Below are 9685 nucleotides of genomic sequence, written 5' to 3' on the forward strand. Positions count from 1 at the left end.
ATTAGGACCTCATGCCAGGCAAGAGTATGAAGGGACGTGGGAGGGGGAGATATTTTCTCATATCTCATTTGCCAGAACTCAGTCATGTAGCCCCACCTAGTTGCAAGGGAGGCTGGGAAACGTAGTCTTCATTCTGAGTGATATCCCCCCCAGGCCGCTCCCCCCCCCCCCCCGGGGGGGGGGGAGTGGATACCAGGGACAACTAGGAGTGTCCTTTCAGCTATAAATGGTGATCTCAATAATAGTTTCTGTCTACTACAAGCTGGACACTGTGTTAAGTACTTTTATATGCATAATCTCCTGGATAGAACTATGATTATACCATTTTACATAGCTGGAGAAATTAATGCTTAGAGAGGTTAAGTGACTTGCTGAAGACTGCACAGCTTTTATGTGGTGAATCTTGAACATGAGGCAACTATGGGATTCAGTGAAATCATGCATAGAAAGCACTGAGAATTCAGTAAGCATCCAATAAATATCAAGGGTGTTTATAATGATCTTGACAATGGCTCCCTCATTCTTCTCTCTGACCCCTGGACTGGCACTGCCCTCAGAGCCCCACTGCCACATTCCATCGCTGCTCCCTGAAGAGGCTGGGGACCAAGAGGAATGCAGGTCAGAGCTAAAGCTGGACATGCCCCTCCTGGCTCCCTAACCTACTGTATTCAGAAAACAAAAACCACTCTAGGTACCAGGAAACAAAAACCACTCTAGGTACTTCAAGTAGAGAGGGAAGGATTTAATGATGGGAGTTTGGTGCTCTCAAAACAATTAGACGGACTACAGAAGTGGAGGTGAAAAGCTGATTGCTGGGACTCAACATCACCTCACTGCAGTTCTTGCAATGCATGAAATCTCAGGAAACGACTGGTGATATCTCTGACGATGCTGGTGGGTAGATAATGAAGTACAGAATTGTGCCAATAACAGAAACACACATAGACCGGGGCTCACCCATCAACTACCATTGTTGTAGGGAAGACAGTCTCCACTTCTCCCACCTTCCAAATCTTACACAAGAGCATCTCAGTGGCAGAATCTAATCCCATCCAGAATCCTAGCAGCAAGAGAGTCTGGGAAATGTAGCTTCTAGATGTCTAGAATATCCCTATGATACAAGAGGGAACATAGGCAGGGGCGCCTGAGTGGCTCCATCGGTTGAGCATCCAACTGCAGCTCAAGTCACGATCTCACGGTTCATGGGTTCAAGCCCCGCATCGGGCTCTGTGCTGATGGCTCAGAGCCTGGAGACTGCTTCAGATTCTGTGTGTCTCTCTCTTCCCCTCCCCTGCTCGTGCACTGTCTCTGTCTGTCAATAAGAAATAAACATTTAAAAATTTATAAAAAGAGGGCAAAAGAAGAGATGGGTGCTGAGTGCCAGTGGATAATAGCTAGCAAGCCTTGCCATCCCCAAGGCCAAGGTGTTGACCAGACAAAGAGTTCTGAGCCTGCAGTTCAAGGAAGATGGGAGTCAGCACCGAGTGGTGTTGGAAGCATGGATTATATGAATATTAGATTTTTCAGTCTCTTCGAGCAATGCTGATGACTTTGTGGTTCTTTTATTATTTTTTCAAGTGTTTTATTTATTTTTTGAGAGAGAGAGAGAGCAAGCACAAGCAGGAGAGGGGCAGAGAGAGAGGGGGACAGAGGATCTGAAGCAGGTTCTGCACCAACTGGCTGATGGCAACAAGCCCGATACGGGGCTTGAACTCACAAATCACGAGTTCATGCCCTGAGCCGAAGCCAGACGTTCAACCAACTGAACCACCCAGGCGCCTATGACTTTGTGGTTCAAAATAAAGAGAAGGTAATAGAAGCCTAATAAAAATTGAAGTAAAACCTTAACTCTAATTTGATATTTAAAAAAAAATCATGCTAGGGGCGCCTCACTGGCTCAGTCGGTAGAACACGCTACTCTTGATCCCGGGGTCGTGAGTTCAAGCTCCACATTAGTTGTGGAACCTACTTTTTAAAAAAATCATGCTCACCTCCTTCGAAAAGTTTATGATGTAAAGTGTTGTGTTATTCACGGCAATGATAAGTTATATTGTGTGAGTATAATCATTGCATACGGTAGACAACAAGATTTTCGAATTGCTATATTTTCATCTTTAAGCGCATTTCTTCATTTTGCTAACTTAGAAGCATTCAACTTGACATCACGCTTTACAACAAGTTTTAGGCTTTCATTTTTATTTTATTTGTTTTATTTTTTAATGTTTATTTATTTTTGAGAGAGACAGAGCATGAGCGGGGAGGGGCAGGGAGAGAGGGCGACCCAGAATCCGAAGCAGGCTCCAGGCTCCAAGCTGTCAGCACAGAGTCCGACGCGGGGCTCAAATCCACCAACCATGGGATCATGACCTGAGCCGAAGTCAGGCACTCAACTGACTGAACCACCCAGGTGCCCCATCATGTTTAAAAAATACAAGATGAAAATCAGAAATTTTAACTGGTGTCTCTAACACATAAACACGGCATTACCAACCCCTGTCAAGAAGAAGGAAGAGAGGGGGCGGGGAAGAAGGAGAAGCAGAAGCAACAGAAACATGGATTTTAGTCCCAGCTCTGCCACCTGGGAGCTGTGTGACCTTGGGCCAGTGAGTTAACCTCTCTGTTGCTTAGCTCCCTCATCAGAACCCACCGCATGGGTTCGATGTGAGGCTTCAGAGGGACAATACAGGCAAAGTGCTAGAACCAGCACCTGCTAGAGTTATGGCTAAATCAAGGCAGGCTGTGCATGGCATCGAGGCGGATGGGTTCCAGCTTCCTCCGGTCCCGCTCAACCCTTCCTCTGTCCCCCTAACTCTGGCCCACAGGGAACAGGTTCAAGATGGAGCTGGCACGAAAGTGCCGTGAGGCGGGGCTCCTGGAGACCCCGGCGGGGCTGGCATATGAGGAGAGGACCTGCCTGAGACCCTGACTTGGGAGGCCCCGGAGGAACAGCTGCTTTGGGGGACATGTGAGGAGGTCATGGCCGGAGGCAGGGGGCTGGGGTTTGCTTGAGGGGCACGAAGTGCCATGGGATAGGTCAAGGGATGATATGGGCCATGTGGGAATGGGGTGGGAGGACCCCACTGAGGAGTCTGGCGGGCCATGGGACAGGCACGTGGGAGAGATGCTGCCCCACGTCTACCCCCCACAGCCGACGAAGACGAGGACTTTGGTGACATCTTCATGGAGGACCAGCCTGTCCGGACCTTGTTCCCTGAGAGTTGGCTCTGGAAGAAGTTTACACTGCCAAAAAGTAAGTCAGGGTAGGACCACAGCCTCCACGCCAGCATCTGGTTCCTGGTCCTTCCATGCATCAGTGGGTGTCAGTCAGAGCCAGTGTCCCCAGTGGTGACACTGAGCTCTCAGTATAGTCCCATGACAGGCACCTCCCTGTATGACGATACAAATCCGACGGTTCCTCCCAAAAGATGGCCTTCTAGTGATGGTGGCCTCCAATGGGGTGACCCGCTGGCCCCTGGACAGTGACCCTCCCAATGCAGAGGCTCTGTCCAGGCAGCACGAACTCACTGATGTCCACCGCCGACCCCTGCCACTTTCAGAAGCCTCTCCTACAACAGCACCCTTGTGACTGTGCCAGATTCCATCACCACGTGGCAGTTTGTGGCTGTCAGCCTCAAGGCTGGACAAGGTGACCCCACAAGCCCAGCGCCGAGGAGTTGGGAGAACGGTGGCCCTGCTCAGCCCTGGGACAGCTGGCCTCTGCTTAATGCCAACGTACTCCCTTGGCTGTAGGTCTCTGCGTCTCAGATCCCTCTGAGCTGACAGTTATGAAATCACTCTTTGTGGATCTCAAGTTGCCCTCCTCCGTGGTCAGGGATGAGCAGGTCCAGATCCAAGCCGTGCTGTACAATTTCAGCAGCCGCCAGGTCAAGGTGAAGCCTGAGCCCTCCCCTGCCCACAGACCGTCTGTCAGTGTATTTTATAAAGGGGCTGGAGTGTGTCCATCATTCAAAGGGGCCAGCGAGGTGGTTGTCCTTTTGAAAAGCTTCTGAGGTATTTCTCTCATAGAAAATGCACAATCACCCCAGCAAACGGCTGCCACCATTGCTTTTTGTTTCGATGGGAGCAAATTGAGGCACAAAGAGGTTAAGGGGCTTTCCTGAGGCCACACAGTACATCAGTGTCAGGCTTGAGACTGGCAAAGTGGACGTGGAGGCCAGGGTTGCGGGCTATGGGGTCGAGGACCACGTGAAGAAGACACTCCTGGTCAAGGTAATGGGTGCCCCCACTCCTGTTATTAGTGCAGACAGTGGGGCTTCCCCTGGGCCCAGGCTATGATCACAGGACAGACAGACGCCTGGGTGGCTCAGTCGGTTGAGCGCCCGACTTTGGTTCAGGTCACGATCTCACAGCTTGTGGGTTCGAGCCCCACGTCGGGCTCTGCGCTGACAGCTCAGAGCCTGGAGCCTTCTCCGGATTCTGTGTCTCCCTCTCTCTCTGACCCTCCCCCGCTCACGCTCTGTCTCTCTCTCTCTCTCAAAAACAAATAAACATTAAAACAAATGTTATTTAAAAAAAATTATTTTTAACGTTTATTTTTGAGACAGAGAGAGACAGAGCATGAACAGGGGAGGAGCAGAGAGGGAGGGAGACACAGAATTTGAAACAGGATCCAGGCTCTGAGCTGTCAGCACAGAGCCCGACGCGGGGCTCAAACTCACGGACCATGAGATCATGACCTGAGCCGAAGTTGGACGCTTAACCGACCAAGCCACCCAGGCGCCCCAACAAATGTTATTTTAAAAAGCAACCAGGCCTCTTCAATGCGAGTGAGGTGCAAGGGAATGAATTTGAAAGTTCAGTCACCCAGCCCCCACTTTGGGACTTTGTTGTCAGACTTGGGCTCAAGCTTTGTCTCTGCCGTGTGACCATGGACAACTTAGTCAACTTTTCTGAGCCTTCGTGTCCTCATTTGCACGATGGGAATAATCATCACTCCCAGGAAGAATCAGAGAGCTGGGAACATTATTTATATTTCACATAAAAAAATTATTTATATTTAGATTTCACAACTGGGTGGCTCAGTCAGTTAAGCGTCCGGCTTCAGCTCAGGTCATGATCTCACCGTTCATGGGCTCAAGCCCCGCGTCGGAGTTTGTGCTGACAGCTCAGAGCCTGGAGCCTCCTTCAGATTCTGTGTCTCCTTCTCTATGCCCCTTCTCCGCTCACGCTCTGTCTCTCAAAAATAAACAAAAAAAAAAAAATTAGCAACTCATTGAGCTGTTAGAACAACCATATGAGGTAGGCACCTTTTATGTATGAGAAAACCGAGGCACAGAGAAGTTAAGTAATTTGCCCAACGCCACACGGCTAGGACACAGAAGGGTTGGGATTTGAACCCAGGTATTTGGGATACAGAGTCTGTGCTCTTTATAGCTAACAAATGCCTCTTCCTACTGTCATTGTGATTGTCATTATTACTATCATTGCTGTTGTTTTTAACTTGCTTCGTCATTGTGTCTCACAGGCAGGAGGGCAGATACAGCAAATATCCCATAGCATCCTTCTGGTTTGTGGGTGGGGGCATGTGGGATCCTGGGGCCACACCAGGATGGAGGGAGGGGCTGAAAGACAGGACTTTTTGAACAAGGTGCCCAATACAGAGGCAGAAATGTTTGTCAGTGTCCAAGGTGCTTAGGACAGAGGTGACTCCTAGGTGAGGGGGTGGGAGACCAGGGAGCTGGGTCCGCCCCAGCCTGCCCAGGCACAGGGACAGGATGGGATGTCCGTGTGGGGTCATCAGGGAGCCATGTCGGCTTAGGTCATTCCTGAGATGACTGCCCGCCAGACAGGTGACATCCTTGGTGAGACAATCCTGGGCACCCTGACACCTAAAAGAACGCGGAGGCTGCTGAGGGTCCCGACTGGTTGCCCTGAGCAGACGCTGAGCTCCTTGGCACCTGTGATCATCCTGACCCGCTTTTTGGATGCCGCCGGCCAGTGGGGCAAGGTTGGAGTGGAACTTAGGGACAAGGTGATAGAGAACATCATCAGCGGTGAGACTGGGTTCCCTCCTGGGACCGCACTGAGAGTGGGACTCTCTGGAAGGGTGACTCTCTGGAAGGGGCGGCCCCCATGGGACTCTCCCAGACAAGAACATTCACGCTCTGACTCAGCTCCCAGATTATACCCAGTCGCTGTCCTAGGTTACACCCAATCAATGCCATGCCTTGGGTTGCACCACTAGGGAACGCCAAGCAGAAAACTCCAGAATAATCCCAGGCAGTGGTCTCCCCGTTACACCTTCCCAGGTTATAGCCAAACTTCCCAGGCAACAGCCAGAGATTCATGTGCCTGCTTATACCCAGACAGAGACCCTCACGTTAGTTTGGGCACCGACCCCTCTTCCCAGTTACGCTCAGACACCAACTCTCCATCCAGGTGCTCTCAACAATAACCCTCAGGTAACACACAGACGCTGTCACCCCCAAAGTCACACCCAAACCATAAGCCCCCAAGCAACCTTCAGGTAATACTCAAGTAGCAGTGTTCACAATGCATCCGAGAGGTGCCCTTCCAAGATGACACCCAGGGGTAGACTCCCCTAAGCTACAAAGATACGGTGACACCCCCAGTTTATAGCCAAGAAACAGCCCCCGAGGAAACCCCCAGGTAGTGGCCCCCAGGGTACCCCTTTTCCTGGGTTTCACCTTCCACAATCCCTCTGACAATTCCCAGTCACACCCTTCCCCAGAGTACCCCGATGGGGCGATTTCCCAGGCTCCTCCCAGATAACACAGCACACTGGCTCCCACGGTCGCACCTGGGCCCTGCGGCCACCTCCTGATACACCTAGACAATTCCCCTTGTATGGTTACATCTAGACGTGATGCACCCCCAAGTCACACCCATACCTTGCCCCCCCCAGATTATGCCTGACAACTGACCCCCCTTCATAGCCACACCCAAATGCCAAATCTCCCCGAAAGTTCTCCGCCACCTGTTTCTCCAGGTTACACCCGGATGCTGACCCACCGGAGTGCAGACGGCATCTACCACACCAGCAAGGGAAACCCGGGAGGCACCTGGTAAGGACGAGGAGGTGGGGAGTCCTGCCGGCACCGTCCTGAATGAAGGTCGGGGACCAGCCTGAGGCTTGATGACCCCAGGAGCACCCCTACCACAGGTCTTGGGGCAGGCAGCCTTCGGGCCAGAGCTATTGCTACTTGGGTATTCCCTGAAGGTTATCTGGGAGTCTACGGTGTAGGGGTCACTTTGGGGGCGACAGTGCCTGAGTGTTACTTGAAGGTTATTGTTGAACAGAGAGCTGGTGTCTGAATGTCAGAGAGAAAGGTTGTTAGTGCCCGTGCTGCAGACCTGGGGAGCAGCGAAGGAAGGGTCAGGCTGGAGCAGTGGGGCCCATTGTGCAGACTCCCCCTGGTGTAGAGGCCCCTGTCCTAGAATCCCCTTGGCTGTGATTCCCAGTCATCACCTGCCCCCCCCCCCCGACAGGCTCACGGGCTACGTGTTCCGGGTCTTTGCCCTCGTCTACTCCACCATGACAACCCTTGTCTCTCTGTGCCACTGACAACTGGATCATCACCCAGAGGCAGGCGGAAGATGGGCACTTCTTGGGGAAGGGCCCTGTAATCGTGGTGCCCACTGCCCCCCTGCCTCGGCTGCTCCAATAAAACCCAGGGCTCTGTGCACTGATAGGCAAATCTCAGGTCCCCGACCTGTTTATGGGTAAAACGAGAACAGGAAAAAGCCAGGGCCCGGCACCCAGCATCACGTCCCTCTGCTCTGGACCACCCTGCGCTCTGTTACAATGTCCAAGAGGCTGGGCATGTCTGGGACGCCATCTCTCTCTCACCCCCACTTGCAGTAGGCTCCACTTCTTGGCTGTCATCGCTCTGGGCTTGGGCCTTCGCAGCTCCCCAGCCAACACACCCATCCCTACCAGGCGTACCTCCACATCAGCCTCCAGAAGTAGCTTTCAAACAGCCTGGGATGTCTCGTCCCTGCTCAAACACCTTCCATGGCTCCCAAGTGTCTATGCCAACATCTCTCTATTATATCCTCTCTTCTGTATCTCCTCCCAAGCCTTGCCCCTCACTACTCCCTGATCACAGATCCCTTTGCTTATGAGACCCTCTCTGCACGGAATAGCCACACTCCATCCCCTTTCTTTGCTTTGCCTGGCCAAATTCTGTTTTCTCTTTAGACTTAGCTCAGACCCACCTCCTCCAGGAGTCTTCCTTGAATACCAGCCCTGTGCCTGTCTCTATTATTGTACCTATGACAGTAGGGTTATCATTCTCTCACTCAACAGATATTTACCCAGCAACTGCTGTGTTCCAACCATGCTTTGTACTAGACACAGGGAGATGTGGCGGTAAACAAGACATTTACAGCCTCTTCCTTGTAGTACTCACAAGCTGGGGTGTGGGAGGAAGACAGAAATTCACCAAATAATTATAACCGGTGATTGTTTAAATCACAATTGTGCTAAGTTCCATGGGAAAGAAATACCAGGAGAGGGGCCATTTCTGGTCAGGGAAACCTACAAAAGGAAGTGACAACCAAGCAGCAAGCTGATGAAGGAACACAGTTGGCGGGAGAAGAATGGCAAAGAGAGCGCCAGGCAAAAGGAGCAGCATGTGCAAAGGCCCTGAGGCTCTGGCACGTTTGAGGAAAAGGAAGGGAACAGAACCCAAAGTTGGGGAAGGGGATAGCTTGTCCTGAGGCCTGAGAAGGAGGAGAGATGCCAGGCCCCGAAACCCACAGGGTCTTGGGGGGCCTTAGGATTTGAAATAGTCTGTTCAGGGTTTGCTTTCCCTGCTCTGTGAGCCCTTCCAGGGAGGTGAGCAGATCTGGTTTATCACAGTTGGCAAATGTTTGCTGAACAAAACTCTGGGTGAATGCAGGAACTCAGCAAAGACAGATTGCGTCCCCAGATGAAACAGGGAGTTAGGGAGTGTGGAGGCCTGTGTGAGCAGGAGCCAGATGCTGTACAGGAAGGTGGTACAGAGATGGGTTACACAGGTTTCACAGGCTCACAGATCAGAGTTTCTTTCCACCAGCAAACATTTCTCAGGCACCTGCAGTGTGCTGGGCACTGCTTTAAACACCGAGGACCTGGGGCAAACAAAATAGACAAAAACCTCTGCTCTCATGGTGTGGCGATAAGCATGATAGACACCTAAACGACATGACTTGTTAAAAGTGATATGGGGAGGGGCGCCTGGGTGGCGCAGTCGGTTAAGCGTCCGACTTCAGCCAGGTCACGATCTCGCGGTCCGTGAGTTCGAGCCCCGCGTCGGGCTCTGGGCTGATGGCTCAGAACCTGGAGCCTGTTTCCGATTCTGTGTCTCCCTCTCTCTCTGCCCCTCCCCCGTTCATGCTCTGTCTCTCTCTGTCCCAAAAATAAATAAACGTTGAAAAAAAAATTTTTTTTAAAGTGATATGGGGAAAGATGTGGGGGAAGGGGAACCAAGGTGGTGGGGCGGTAATTTTGGAAGGCTTCATGAAAAGATGATATTTGTATGGACCTGAGGAGGTGAGGAGGTGAGGGAGCAAGTCATGTGGACAATTAGGAAAACAGTGTTCCAAGCAGAGGGAACAGCAGGTGCAAAGGCCCTGAGACTGGAAGTGCCCAATATGTTTGAGGAATAGTGAGGAGTCCCCTGTGGCTGGGACAGAATGAGCAACAGGAGAGAAGGAGGAG

This window comes from Herpailurus yagouaroundi, unplaced genomic scaffold (genome assembly GCF_014898765.1).
Source record: "Herpailurus yagouaroundi ecotype Mexico unplaced genomic scaffold, PumYag 200, whole genome shotgun sequence".
Lineage (NCBI taxonomy): Eukaryota > Metazoa > Chordata > Mammalia > Carnivora > Felidae > Herpailurus > Herpailurus yagouaroundi.